The following is a 13532-nucleotide window of genomic DNA, read 5'->3' on the forward strand; positions in this document are numbered from 1 at the left end:
GTAGAGCCTGTATTATATAGAAAATCAGGTGATTTGGCTTAAGTAAGGTCCATCATTTTCTCAATAAATCAATGAGGAAATGATGGACATTCCTATGGGACTAAATCACCTGACTGTCTGTTGTAATAAAGGCTCTACATTAGCTTTTCATGGAAATTGGAAGTGATGTTGGTTTCTATGCTAACACTATAGTGTAGTGACAACGCTGATTACGATATCTTGTTATAGAGAATAATGTGGCCTTCAAGAATCACAGGGCAAGAACAAAGAAAATAAAGAGCTTATAGATGGAGAACATTGATATTTATGCAATAGTTTTATACATTACATCAAAGTAAAAACAAAAATGTCTGCCTAAACTTCAGCGCTAATTTTGCTATTTTGACACCGCCTCTTTTTAAAAACAATATCTCTATTTTTTATTTTGCTTGAGATCAACTTGAATTAAGAATATTAGATGAATCAAAAGGAGCCGAAAGGCCTTGCAGGGCAAACAGACATAGCAGTTCAAAATAAGCAGCTTTTAAACTCCATATTTCTAAGCAGACTGGCTGGTTCAATATATTATTGATAAGCAAAGGCGTCTGCTTGGCTGCCTCCTTTTCATTTAAACCCCATGGGTCAGATGGGATTCTCCTCTTGTAGGTGTCCATTTTTGACCTCTTGAAGCACTGTATAAGCACCGTATAAAAAAAAAAACTTTTTATATGGTAGGCTGCTAAGACACCAATGAATCCACCCGGACGAGAAACATTAGAAATATAGATTTGTTCAAGCTAATGATGAAGTGTGATTTAAAGACTTGCTGCCCTTTTCTTGTATTAACTTTAATATTTTTCTATGATCTAAAAAGAGGGCATTCAAAAGGTTAGACATAAAAATACAGCAGTTACTTCAAATGATTTATAAAAGCACTTGTAGTGATGTCACACAGTTTGTAGGCCAAAAGGGAAATGTATATCTAATAATCCTTTTAAAGAAGCAGTGCAAAAAAAATGAACTACAGTAATTTGAATGACAGAAATTGAGGCTCACTACCTCATCTGCAAATCCCTCTGTCTACTCCCCTAGCGTCTTCCCCCCAATATCCTCTAGATTGTAAGCTTGCAAGAGTAGGGACCTCCCCTTTGTGTTTCCTGTTTCTATTGCGCTTTACCAAATGAACAAGAACCAGTATTGGTGATGTTTTCAAACTACACATCAATTGTTTGCAGTTATGAGCCAAAATAACGACATTCTTTTCGCATTCATTTTAGTGAAAATAATGTAAGATTCAACATTTAAGCGAAAATGCCTTTTGAAAATCATTTGTGCTTTTTCACGTTTTTTGCAAATTTTCGCATTGGAATGAAACATTTGTTTCCTTTGACCATATTGCAATAATACAATGTATTTTTTTATGGATATATTCTCGAAATAGAATATGGCTTCGGTGAAAGTTTGCAAGCAACACTGATTGTATTTGTACTTGTGTGTTGAACTGCTTATGTATTAATGCTGCTTATTACTGTATATTTTTCTCCTATGTACAGTGCTACAGAAGATGCTGGCACAATATATACAAAAAATAATTATAATCTGCAACAATCAACCAGGATTCAGTTTTTATCATGTAAAAGAACAGAGAAGTAAACCGGCATTATGCTTTTTAATCTGTGACATGGTATTGTTATTGTATGTAAATATGTTCAGCGTATGTATAGCCTTTTATAGAAACAGTATTCACTGGTGGGTGGAGTTGCACACCCATATACGGTTGATGTGCGTCAGGGACGCAACAGATGAAGTTGACAGGTGGCTGTTATCCAATCAAGCCAAAAAAATGACAGAAAATGAAAAGGCTTACTTTAAGCCCCCTGGTGGGCAACTAGCCTTAACCCCCCCCCCGTGGGTGCCTAACCTTAACCTCCCTGGTGGGTATCCAACTCTCCAGGGTGGCCTTGGGACTATTTTGTTACTTCCATCGCATCGCAACCCCTCGCCATAGTGTGTAAGTCCCCAGAGAGACATCGCAGAGAGACTGCGACGTGTGAAGTGTGAAAGTAGACTTAATGTTCTTCTGGCAATAATTCAGGTTGTGAGTTGTCTTCCACATTAAGAGGCTTATCTGGATGTAAATTTAAAAGCACTGCAAGATAATTTGGGTGCAGTAATGGGAGTACTGGGAGAAAAAAATGGTCTTAAAGAAACAGCTGTATTAGAATATCGGTAAATTTACTGATATTCTACTACTTAATTCATACAATGAAATATCGGTAATATTTGCTGGTATTTCACTATCACCTAGCATCTCTCTACTCTCACACAGAACCACCCTGATGGTGGCTAACCTTAACCGCCCCTGGTGGTTGCCTAAGCTTAACCTCCCCTAGTGGGCAACTAACCTTAAGCCCCCTGTTGTGTTCTTAACCTTAACTTACCCTGGTGGGCAACTGACCATAACCCCCTCTGGTGTGCATCTAACCATAAGCCCCTCCTGCTGGCCACCTAACCTTAACCTCAAACAGCCCCCTGACCCCCACTTAGCACTAACCCTCAAACAAATTTGGACAGCCACTAAATAGTGGGTGTGGGGCCACCCAGTAAGCAAACTGTGGCTGCTAACAGCAGGCCCACAGTTCGCACAGTGGGCAGTAGTGATGGGCAGAAATTATGCCTATGCATAATTACACATTGTAATTCGCTAATTGTAATTACAAATGTTAGCATAATTTACACTAAACTTTTTTTGTATAAATTCAATAGACATAATTACATACAGTATCCTATATAATAAAATCCCTGTGTCCCTGCGTACACCTGTCTCTGTGTAGCATTGACCGTGCCTTTTGCTACTGCGCATGTGCGCAGCACGGACCCAGCCTCACAGAGACAGGAGGACAGGAATGGGTCCAGGGAGCTGAGCGGGTGGCATGTGAGCGGGCGGCCAGGTGTGCGGCGGGTGTGCGTGCTGTGGTGGGGGCGCACGCGTGGTGGGTGGTGGGCGCGCGCACCCAAAAAACACAGACCTAGAGCCCATTTTTAAACGGGCTTAGGTCTACTAGTCCGATCCAAAAAAATGCAAGTGTCCCTGCATCATCAACTGAATGGTTGTGTGTCCCTGGCTTTTTTGCACTGAGCATGTGCGCAGCCAGGGCAGTTAGGACACAGGGCCGGACCTGACAGATTGCTGTCTGTGGTTCACAGAGGTTTTCATTGCATTGTGGGAAATAACAGCTTTTTCCAACTGTCAAACAAGCAGCTCCCTGTGTGCATATACTTCAGACAGTGGTGGGGAATGAGCAAGTGAGACGCGTATGTGAGCGCATTGCGGTGGGGGGGTTAGCGGCTGTGACCTAGCACCAGTTTTTTAATGGGCGGGCCTTTTTACTAGTATAGGCATAATTTATGTGAATGTCACCTAATTTAGTTTGCGTAATTTAGGACGCGAACATTTTTATGCATATAGATGGATTTTTTGCATTGAGTATTTATGAGTATTTAAAGAACTGAACATGTGCAGTACACTGGCTTATGAAAACCAATGTTTTATCCATAAAACAAATTTTTTGCATTGAATATTTAAATAATAGCTGTGCATGTGCAGTATACTGACTGATGAACACAAATTTGTTCACTCATACAACCACATTTCTCGTATTGAATATTTAACTAATGGCCACACATGCGCAGTACATTGGCGAATAGAGGCAAATATTTTTGCATTGAACACAACATTACGGGTTATTGTGTAATTACAGGCGTAATTACAATTCACAAACGTATTATGCTGTACGTAACGTAATTGCAATTATGCAATGTGTAATTGCAAAAAATTATGCAACATTTTGAGTAATTGTAATTGACCCATTACGAGCACGAGGGCAACCTTGACCCCATTATTTAGTGGCCACCCCATTTACTGGAATCAAGAGTGACTTCAAAAGCATCTACTAAAAAGAGAGCGATAAGGGTCAAGACCTTCTAGATGGCTCTTGGAAAGCAGGGCTGAAAAAAACAAAAAACAGATGTTTAGTGGCTGTTTTAAAAAAATGTCCCTGAGAAAATTGTATGGAAACAGCTATATGCTTAGTTAGGTGCAAGCTATGCTTTGGCTAAGTTGTAAAAAGAAATAGCATATAGAGAGTTGGCACCATATTGGCTCGTTGAAATCTATTGTGCCATAGTGGACATGAACAAGAAGCAGGAGGAACATGCAGCATAAATCTATTAACCCTTCGCACTCTCTCTTCACAACTCCCTTTCCTTAATAACTTATTTAATGTCCTAACTAGAGGCGATGTGCCTGGATATATCTGTTTTTTTCTTGGAACATCCAGCATACCTGGGGAGTCTGAAGAAGGTGCACATTATTAGCCTGAGCCTGATTGTAGACCATTTTCTGCCATAAAGACTGCTAACCAGGCCTGAGTGACAAAGACTAAAGGTGCATACACACATCTAATTTTGATTGGCCAATCACTGGACAATTTTACCACCTCCATGTAGTATAAGAGCTTATCTGCGAAATCTGTTCATAGTATTCTAATTCTGTTGGTCCTCATACAACATTGAGCCATTTAAATTGGCCAATGATTGACCTATCAAAAATAGATGTGTGTACCAGGCTTAAGGTCACCTATTAAGAAGTATTGGTGACAGTCAGAAAAGAGAATACTGGCCAGGAAGGGTGATATCAACTTATACAGTAGGCACTCCTATGTGAACAGTGCTAAAATATACTAAAATATAATTACAAATATGTAAAATCCTCACATTTAGGCAATCCATTTCAGCATGTTATAAAACACAATCAAAGGAAACAGGTAAAGGTAAAACTACAGAAAAAGTAATCTATAGCAACTAGATTTTGAGTGTAACAGTTTTACCATTTGCCAAATCAGGTAAATGGAAGCTTGTGTGTTGCTGAATGATACTGTGCATTATTGGTCCTTGTACAACCTATATAATAAACTTCAAGATGACATTTTTAAAATGCACTTAAATGCAAATCAGTTTTATAAGTAAAATCTTAGTTTCTTAGTATGCAACAGATATTTTGCCTGCATCACAACACATACTACTATTTGTTTACCTTCCATCTCACTTTAAAAATATAGCATGCCAAACGTGAGGTTCTCATGTTATTGACAGTGTGCTTGTAATGTAGGATTTAACTCAAAATTGGGAACAGCAGCATTGAAATCCAATTTAAAAAAAGGTCTGGGGGCAAAATGTGGAAAGCAGAAAATAATAAGACAACTTTCCCCGTTAATGCAAAGAAAGCCCAGCAGACATTTTTACCTGCAGGAAGTAATGAAAGCCAAGAGGGAATTTCATACTTGAAATCCATACTGAATATCAATTTAATCAATGGGAGTCACAAAATAGAAAGCTCGGATAATCGGTTTAGAGAAATAATAAAATTACAGGTGAACTAATTCCCCAACCATGTTACACTTCAGTAATGTAATAGCTTATACATGGTCCTGGATGCAGATATGCATTTTACTAATAAGCCAGTACAAATTATGCAACTAACTAGGCAATTCATGCATTAAATTGTTTTGCTTTTTATACTCAGTAACAAATTCGCTATTGGAAACACAAGCACACACACACACACACACACACACACACACACACACACACACACACACACACACACACACACACACACACACACACACACACACACACACACACACACACAATCTTTAATGTAACCCTTAACTGAGAGGGATATGGATGTTTCCTTTTAACCTCCCTAGCAGTATGGTTATTTCCAGATTTTTTTTCCAAAAGCGTTGCAATTTTTTCACGAGCTTTCAGAACCCTAAAAATCATACCGCTAGATAGATCTGGGGCAGCCCTGCACATTCCACACCTCCAATGGATCCAACTCGGGATTACTGCTCTAAGCTGTGGATTTCTGTCCCGAGCCTGACTCGGGGTTACCGCTAAGAAAGTTAAACAATACCAGTTGCTTGGCAGTCCTCCTGATCTCTTTGGCTGTAGTAGTGGCTGAACCACACACCTGAAACAAGCACACAGCTAATCCAGTCTGACTTCAGTCAGAGCACTGTGGCTAAAAGTATAAGAGACACAGGATCAACAGGAGAGTCAGACACTGGTATTATTTTCAAAGGAAAAAAGTATATCCTTCTCAGTTTAGTTTCCCTTTAAGGCCAAATGCACTAAACCTGTTTCACCTTATTTATGTAACACCTTTTTCAGCATTCAAAAGGTACAAACTTAGTAAAGATAATGTGAACAAAACAGACAAACAGATTTAATTGAATTTGGAACACCTTATTTTAAGGAAGTGTTTAATATTTATACTCTGAGGAGGGTATTATGAAAGTAAAGTGAGAAACAAATCAATATGAACACATACCTAGTAATTAAGCTATGTTTAAATACTAAGAGAATTTCTAACGCATCTACAAGAAAATAGGAAAGCCTTTATTCCCCCCGCCAAAAAAAGAAAACAGCATACATGTAAAAAAGGGTCCCCGGTATAAAGGGCCCCAGAGATAACCACGAGTAAATTTACCAATATTATACTAGTTAATTCTGAAAGCATAATATCGGTACATTGATTTTACCCTCCTCCTCAATGCCCAATACTAAGATGGTGGTGCCTAACATTAAGGATCTACTTACATTAGGCAAACAGAAGAGAAAGCACCATTATAGTTCTGCTAGATAGGTATGATTTGGCAAGTTCAATTGGTCTGTTTTAATTTACCAAACTTTTTTGCAGAATTGTACTGAATTACAATTACAAATTACAATGAATAGCAAATCAGTGATACATGCTAGTCGCCAAAAGGTAAAATAAAGGGATCTTATTGGTCAATGTAATAATCAATGGGACACCCCAGCAGCAAATTAAAAGATGTTTTTGGTAGGGTTTCCCTAGTAGTTAAGCAGTGTTGCTTGCAAATTTTTGTCAAAGTCATTTTTGCATTGAAAATGCCATTTTAGTTTCCGAGATTTTTTAATAAAAAAAAATACGCTTACATTTTTGCATTTTAGATTTTACATGTAAATACACTAACATTTTCACCTAATGTTTACCAACTTTCGCAGTTAATTGCAAAGCCCCCTTACCAGCTAGAAGCACTAAATTTTCAGGTATGTTAAGGAGAAAAGTGGGTACAAGAGAAAACATTTTTTTTTCAAAAAGACCTTATAGTTTTGAAGAAAATCGATTTTAAATAAGTATACATTTAAATGAGGTAAATGACAGATAATGTAGCAACCTAATGGTAGTGTAAATGTTCATATATCAAAAGAAAGAGCATTGAATTTCATGACGGGTGTGCAGGGTGCGAAGCCCCATGGGGCCAGGTCTCCCAGCCTGCATGGGGGACAAGGGGTTAGAGGCTTGGGAGGGGGAACCCCACATCATTTTTTTTAAAATTTCCCACACTCTGAATAAAAAAATGTTTAAAAAAATAGGTGAAGTTGCCAGGGATCCTTATACAGCCGTATTGCGGCCATCATCATTTGTCAGTAAAGTTTGAAAGTATTTTGATAACAGTAAACAATGAAGTTGCTACTAAAATGTATACACCAGTACTTAGCAGCACCTCCCAAACAATTCTTGTGTCAATTGAAAAAAAATGTGAATCAATAGTATTCCTTTAAAGCTGAAGCTCCTACCAACTGAAATATTATTATCTCTGAAGAACTCAACATAATTATAATTGTGGACTCTTCCTTCTCTAGTGCCAGGAGAAGCTATTCCTTCATATCCCTTCAGTTAAGTCAATTATGGTAGGCAGCCATACAATACCGAGCTATTAAAGTCAAGTTAGGCTTTTAGGCAGTGCCACTGACAACATCATTTATTTAAAAAAAAATAAGGTCATTATTACTAACGATATTGTTCTTAGCCACATCATGCTCTTCAAACTTCTTCATTACTATATTTTCAAACATATTTATGGCAAGCTTGATGAAGGCAAGTTAATTTTTCCTTTGTCTGAAAATGTGGGCATCATAAAGATATTAAAGGACCACTATCTTGAAAATCACTAAATTTTAAATACATGTAAAGACACAAAAATAAAAAGTATGTTTTTTCCAGAGTAAAATGAGCCATAAATTACATATATCACATTTTGCTATCACTTACAGTAGGTAGTAGAAATATGACAGAACTGGCAGGTTTTGGACTAGCCCATCTCATCATTGGGGATTATCAGGGTTTTTTTTTTTTTTTCAAAAGCACTTAGTGAATGGCAGTTGCACCATCCAACTGCCAAAAAAAGTGTGCAGCAAGCAAGGAGGCTGGCCAGCATGACTGTATAGGTCCTTTTCAGGGAGTGCCTTTATAAAGAATAAAGGCCATGCTGAGAGTCTCCCATGAAGAGATGGACTACCCCAAGACCTGTCAGTAATGTCAAATGTCTACTACCTACAGTAAGCAACAAGAACATGGGAGGAAAGTAATATATGTCTCATTTATAAATGCATCATCTATGCACTGCAAACAGTTGGATGAACAAATACAATTTACATCTGGTACATTGTAGTGGATAGAAAAGACTAACATTTATATCTGTAGCAGTACTTCCTTCTTTCTCATGCTGAAGCCTTGCCAAAACACCCCCAGGTCCTCCCCTCCAGTCTAGTTCCCTCCACTGCCCCTCCCTACCCTGCTCTCTGCCTGCCTGGATCAAATTCCATCTCTTTTCAAAAGACAGGAGAGACAGGAGAACTGCTGCAGCCTGGCTTATCATGTCTGTTTGCTATAATTCCCTATTTTATATGTCTGCCTGCCTGCCTGGATTAGATCACATCTCTTTTCACAGTGGTGTGGGCTGGGATAAGGACATGGGTGGAGTTATGACATCAATCCCCCAGCATCCTTTGCACCTATGGTTTGGAAAGAAAAAAAAACACATAGGCTCAGTTTCACAGTGGGGGCAGGGATTTCAAGACCATATGCAGAATACAGACCCTGGGGGTGAGAAAATTACACTTTATTATGTGTGATTTTATATATCTTGGCAACTTATTAGTTTTAAAGCAAACTGTCATTTTTAATTTAGGTACTCTTTAATAGGACATTAATAGCAAAGAAAACAGTCTCATATTTACATTTTTAGATACACAGCTTTCTTATATAACATTGCATAATTCTGTCATATTTGCTATTACAAGCATGTATTTTAAACTATAAAACAAGCAGAGCTAATGAGCCTTTAAACTTCCCTGCAGTAAAAATCTTATCTAAATCTGTCTCTGACTGTTTCTTTGATGTATAAGTGCTCCAGAAAACAGGGACCCAAGTTGGGTCGAGAGCTCAGAGAAGCTCTTTTGCATAGACAACTGAAGTTTCTTAATGCTTCCTGTACTGGAAACAATATTAGACTCATAATTGTGCTACTAATGTCCTATTTATTAGCTGTACTACACATACAAATTTTCTCATAAGTTTATTTTCACTTCAGATTCCCTTTAAAATAACCTTAGAAAAAAAACATTGTGCAATGCAGTGCATAATTGACAGATATCTCAGAGATTCCAGGATATAACCAGGCTTATAGAATACTAACAATCTATCAAGTAAGAATCTCCAGGGGTCTCACACCCTCTTAGCACACTTGCCTTGTCTGCTACAAAGGGGAAGGAGCACATCCTACAATAGTAAGTGTTAACATCTTGTGTTAAATCCTGATAGGGTGCTGTCACATTCAACATTTCACTAGCATGCAACACATTGACAAGCTGGTAACTTACCTAAATAATGACATAAATAAAACAAGAGTTACACTCCGATACAGGTGGTTAAATAAAACAGGCAGGTTATATTCCTCAGTCACATGAGCCTATTTACTTTTACATTACCCTAGTTTACATAAACTTTTAGAAATAGAGAGCGATAGAACAATGGATATGACAGAATATATATAAAAATGTACTAACACATTCACCTCTTATGTTCAATACAACCAGTGTGGTGATCTTAAAGAAGAACAGTAAAGACAATAAATAGAACATAATAAATTATTCAGGATACCCATTTTACCTTACAGTGGACCTAAACTCAGAACTTCATCTCAGCTCTACTAGATACACAACAGCATAATGACCTTTAACCTACCTGGCGTTTAATTTCCCCAGGATTTTGGTGCAAAAAGTGGTTCAATTAATTTCAAATAATTGTCGAGCATTTTTTTTTTAACCACTTCACCCCCCAAGGGATTTTATCTTAATGGACCAGAACAATTTTCACCTGTCAATGCTCTTCCCTTTCATTTGCCAATAACGTTTTCAAAAACGTTTTCAATACTTATCAATCTAAATGATATATTGTTTTTTTCGCCACAAATTAGGCTTTTTGGGGGTGATATTTGTTTTCAGTAATTACTGTACTTTCTATGCATTTTAAAGGGAAAAACAAGGAAAACATGAAAACATACTGGATTTCTCCAATTCCAGCCCCTATAGTTTTTAAAAGAATTCATTCAGTGTGCCGCAAAAAAAAAAAAAAAATATCAAAGGCCTCAGATCTCAAACAACCCAAATTCTATTATTTCGCTTGTCACAATTAAAATGATACCCTATACATAAAATCAGATAGTTTTTTGGCCATGCAATACACTGTTAACCATGAGCAGCACCAAATGATTTTTCAGGGCCATTTTTTTGCACCAAAAGCAATACAGTCATTCTTTCTTAGAAAAGCTTTTCTATTGAGTATTGAGAAGGGTATGAATAATTTTGGACTGGACAATTTTTGCTAAAATGTAAATAAAAGCTGAGAATTTTTTTCCCCACAATATTTCCTCTTGTACATCATCTCATTATCTTTTGGGAGACACCTATATTATTTCCTGTAAAAAAAGAAATACTTGGTGGTTGAATAAAAGTAATGTAATGTCCTCGCAATGTAATGTCCTCACAATGTCCAGTCATATATTTTAAGTCCATATCCTTTCTCCCAGTGGTGGGACAATATGATTAAAGTATTAAAAATGATATGAAACACCTTATTTTTTTTTCATTTACATGAGATGACGGCTGATGGTCCTTCTTGTTTATGTTGGAGGCTCAGAAAGGAAGGAGGAAGTGAGGAGAAGCATGACACTCCCCAACCCTCCCAGTAAGGACGAGGACAGGTTGTAGACTAGCTACCACTCAACCAACTTTCCTTAGAGGGAACTTTGGAGGGGGATAGTGCAAAATAATGCAGGGGCAGGGTTTCTCTACAGATCTTGAATATAAGAGCCATAGCTTTGAACAGTTGAAGGAGCACTGACTGTTCTGTGATCACCACTGAAAACTGAAAAATGTAGGTGTTTAACTTTATTACTACTCTGCAGAGAGCCTCTGAGGACGCTCAGTGAGCGAAATGGTCGTCAGGCCCCACACTGCTCCCACCATACCCCACAGCATTTGAAGGACCTGGTAGGACTTTTTAATTATGACATTCACAATTCTTTGTATGTGATTTATGAGAAATTTTGAAGCCGCAAGAATAAAGCTTTTTTAGTGGAATGCAAGTGCCAAACTGCTCCTTTCTCCTTTCTTTTTTCCTAAAAAATAAAGTAAACAAGGCTGTAATGTTCTTTTACCTTTTGCTTGTGTCCTGTCTAAATATACTCTGCCTCCTCCTTCAGTAAGTCTGCAAGCAGAAAGTCATCTTGTGTTGATTTCAAATTTGCAAAGCCCCCTGAAACAATACAAAAAGAGAGTAGATGTTAACGGCACCATCTCATTCATATGTATTGATTTCTCTTTCAGTGTTTTTTCACTAGTAAGGCACATAAAGCTGACATCAAATTAGTAGCAGGTACTAATAGATACATTAGACTGCTGTTAAAGGATACCACAACTGACATGTGGCATAATGAGATAGACATGGATATGTACAGTGCCTAGCACACAAATAACTATGCTGTGTTCCTTTTTTTCTTTCTCTGCCTGAAAGAGGTAAATATCAGGTATGTAAGTGGCTGACTCAGTCCTGACTCAGACAGGAAGTGACTACAGTGTGACCTTCACTAATAAGAAATTCCAACTATAAAACACTTTCCTAGAAGAAAATGGCTTCTAAGAGCAAGACAGAAATAAAAAAGGGGGGAATTCTTATCAGTGAGGGTCACACTGTAGTCACTTCCTGTCTGAGTCAGGACTGAGTCAGCCACTTACATACCTGATATTTACCTCTTTCAGGCAGAGAAAGAAAAAAAGGAACACAGCATAGTTATTTGTGTGCTAGGCACTGTACATACCCATGTCTATCTCATTATGCCACATGTCAGTTGTGGTATCCTTTAAACACACTGATCTATGTAACACATCTTAACTTTACTGTCTGTTTACCAGTAGAGATACTTCAATCAGATACAGCAATAACAAAATCAGGAAGACTGTTCATGCAATTAAGGCCCAGTGGGCTCAAGGTATCCCTCCCCTCCCCCAGGCCCAGTGGGCTGGAAGGAGTTTGGTTAGAGATTAAGTCAGTTTCCAAGTTTCCTGTCCAATGTCCTGTGCTTTAGCCACCCCTCTGTGCCCCTTCTTACACACTCCTTGCCTCCCCACCACATACACGAATGCATACACACAAACAGTTCCCCTGTTTCCTTACTAGCATGCTCACAGCTCTCTTCTTTTAGCAGCACACAGAAGCATAGACAGAATCTAGATATACTTTGATTCTCTTGCTTCCTAAGATGTGCTGTGCCCTGAGTTATGTGAAGGGAACTTGAGCTGCAGACTGGCCTGGAACAGGTATGGTTGAATTGAATTTAAAGGGACACAGAGGTGTGTTAGTAATTGTAAAGATGGGGCACTGATTACAGAAGAGGACATCCCAGAGAGGACTCTAGCCATAGAGCAGGTGTGAAATTCAAATGGAAAGGCAAGCTATCTACTCCTCTGAAGTAAGTCTTCCTCTTCTTTGCATGGGCTTCCTCTGGGCGGTCAGATTACTCCCACTTTTCAAAAACATACTGATAAGTAAAAAAAAAACAAAAACACAAAAGCCTGTCCTTGGACAATCAGGGTAAGGATCAGATAGTGAGCTCCTCTGAAGGACTGCAAGCAGTGGCGAAGCTAAGGAGCTGTGGGCCCCGATGCAAGTTTTACATTGGGACCCCCCGAGCACTCTATATATAACAATTGATACAGCGCATCAAAACCTGCCAATGGCAACTACAGTTTTCTGTATAGGAGGATCTATATGTGATGAAACCACAAGACAGTATTTTGATTCCAAGGTTCAATATCACACTTTATTGTATCCAAAAAAATCTTTTTTTCAAAAAGGTAAAAAAAACCTCTGTATTTATCAGCAAAAATTTTTCATAATATAAATGTAGAAGGTCATTCTATTTAGACAGACAGTAGACAGTATGTGCCTTGTTTGATGAAACAGCACATTTCAGGCAGTACATTTCAGGCAACGACACTAGTCCACCTCGGGTTGTTAACCCTTCATCAGGCCTTTACAAAGTAAAAAATTATATCTTTACAAGACAAAATACATAATCTAGAAGTCTATATATATATATATATATATATATATATAT

At 38.0% G+C, this 13532-nt stretch overlaps 1 protein-coding gene across 2 annotated transcripts in view; it reads right to left on the minus strand.

Annotated features, from left to right (window-relative positions):
* Positions 1-13532, minus strand: part of SYT1 (synaptotagmin 1) — a 765091-nt gene that overhangs the window by 628867 nt on the left and 122692 nt on the right. For both annotated transcript variants that reach the window (XM_068276627.1, XM_068276626.1), the window contains exon 2: positions 11574-11671. The gene's annotated coding sequence lies outside the window, so the exon portion shown is untranslated. The remainder of the gene's footprint in view (positions 1-11573; positions 11672-13532) is intronic.

The sequence above is a fragment of the Hyperolius riggenbachi genome, chromosome 3 (assembly GCF_040937935.1).
Source record: "Hyperolius riggenbachi isolate aHypRig1 chromosome 3, aHypRig1.pri, whole genome shotgun sequence".
Taxonomy (NCBI): Eukaryota; Metazoa; Chordata; class Amphibia; order Anura; family Hyperoliidae; genus Hyperolius; species Hyperolius riggenbachi.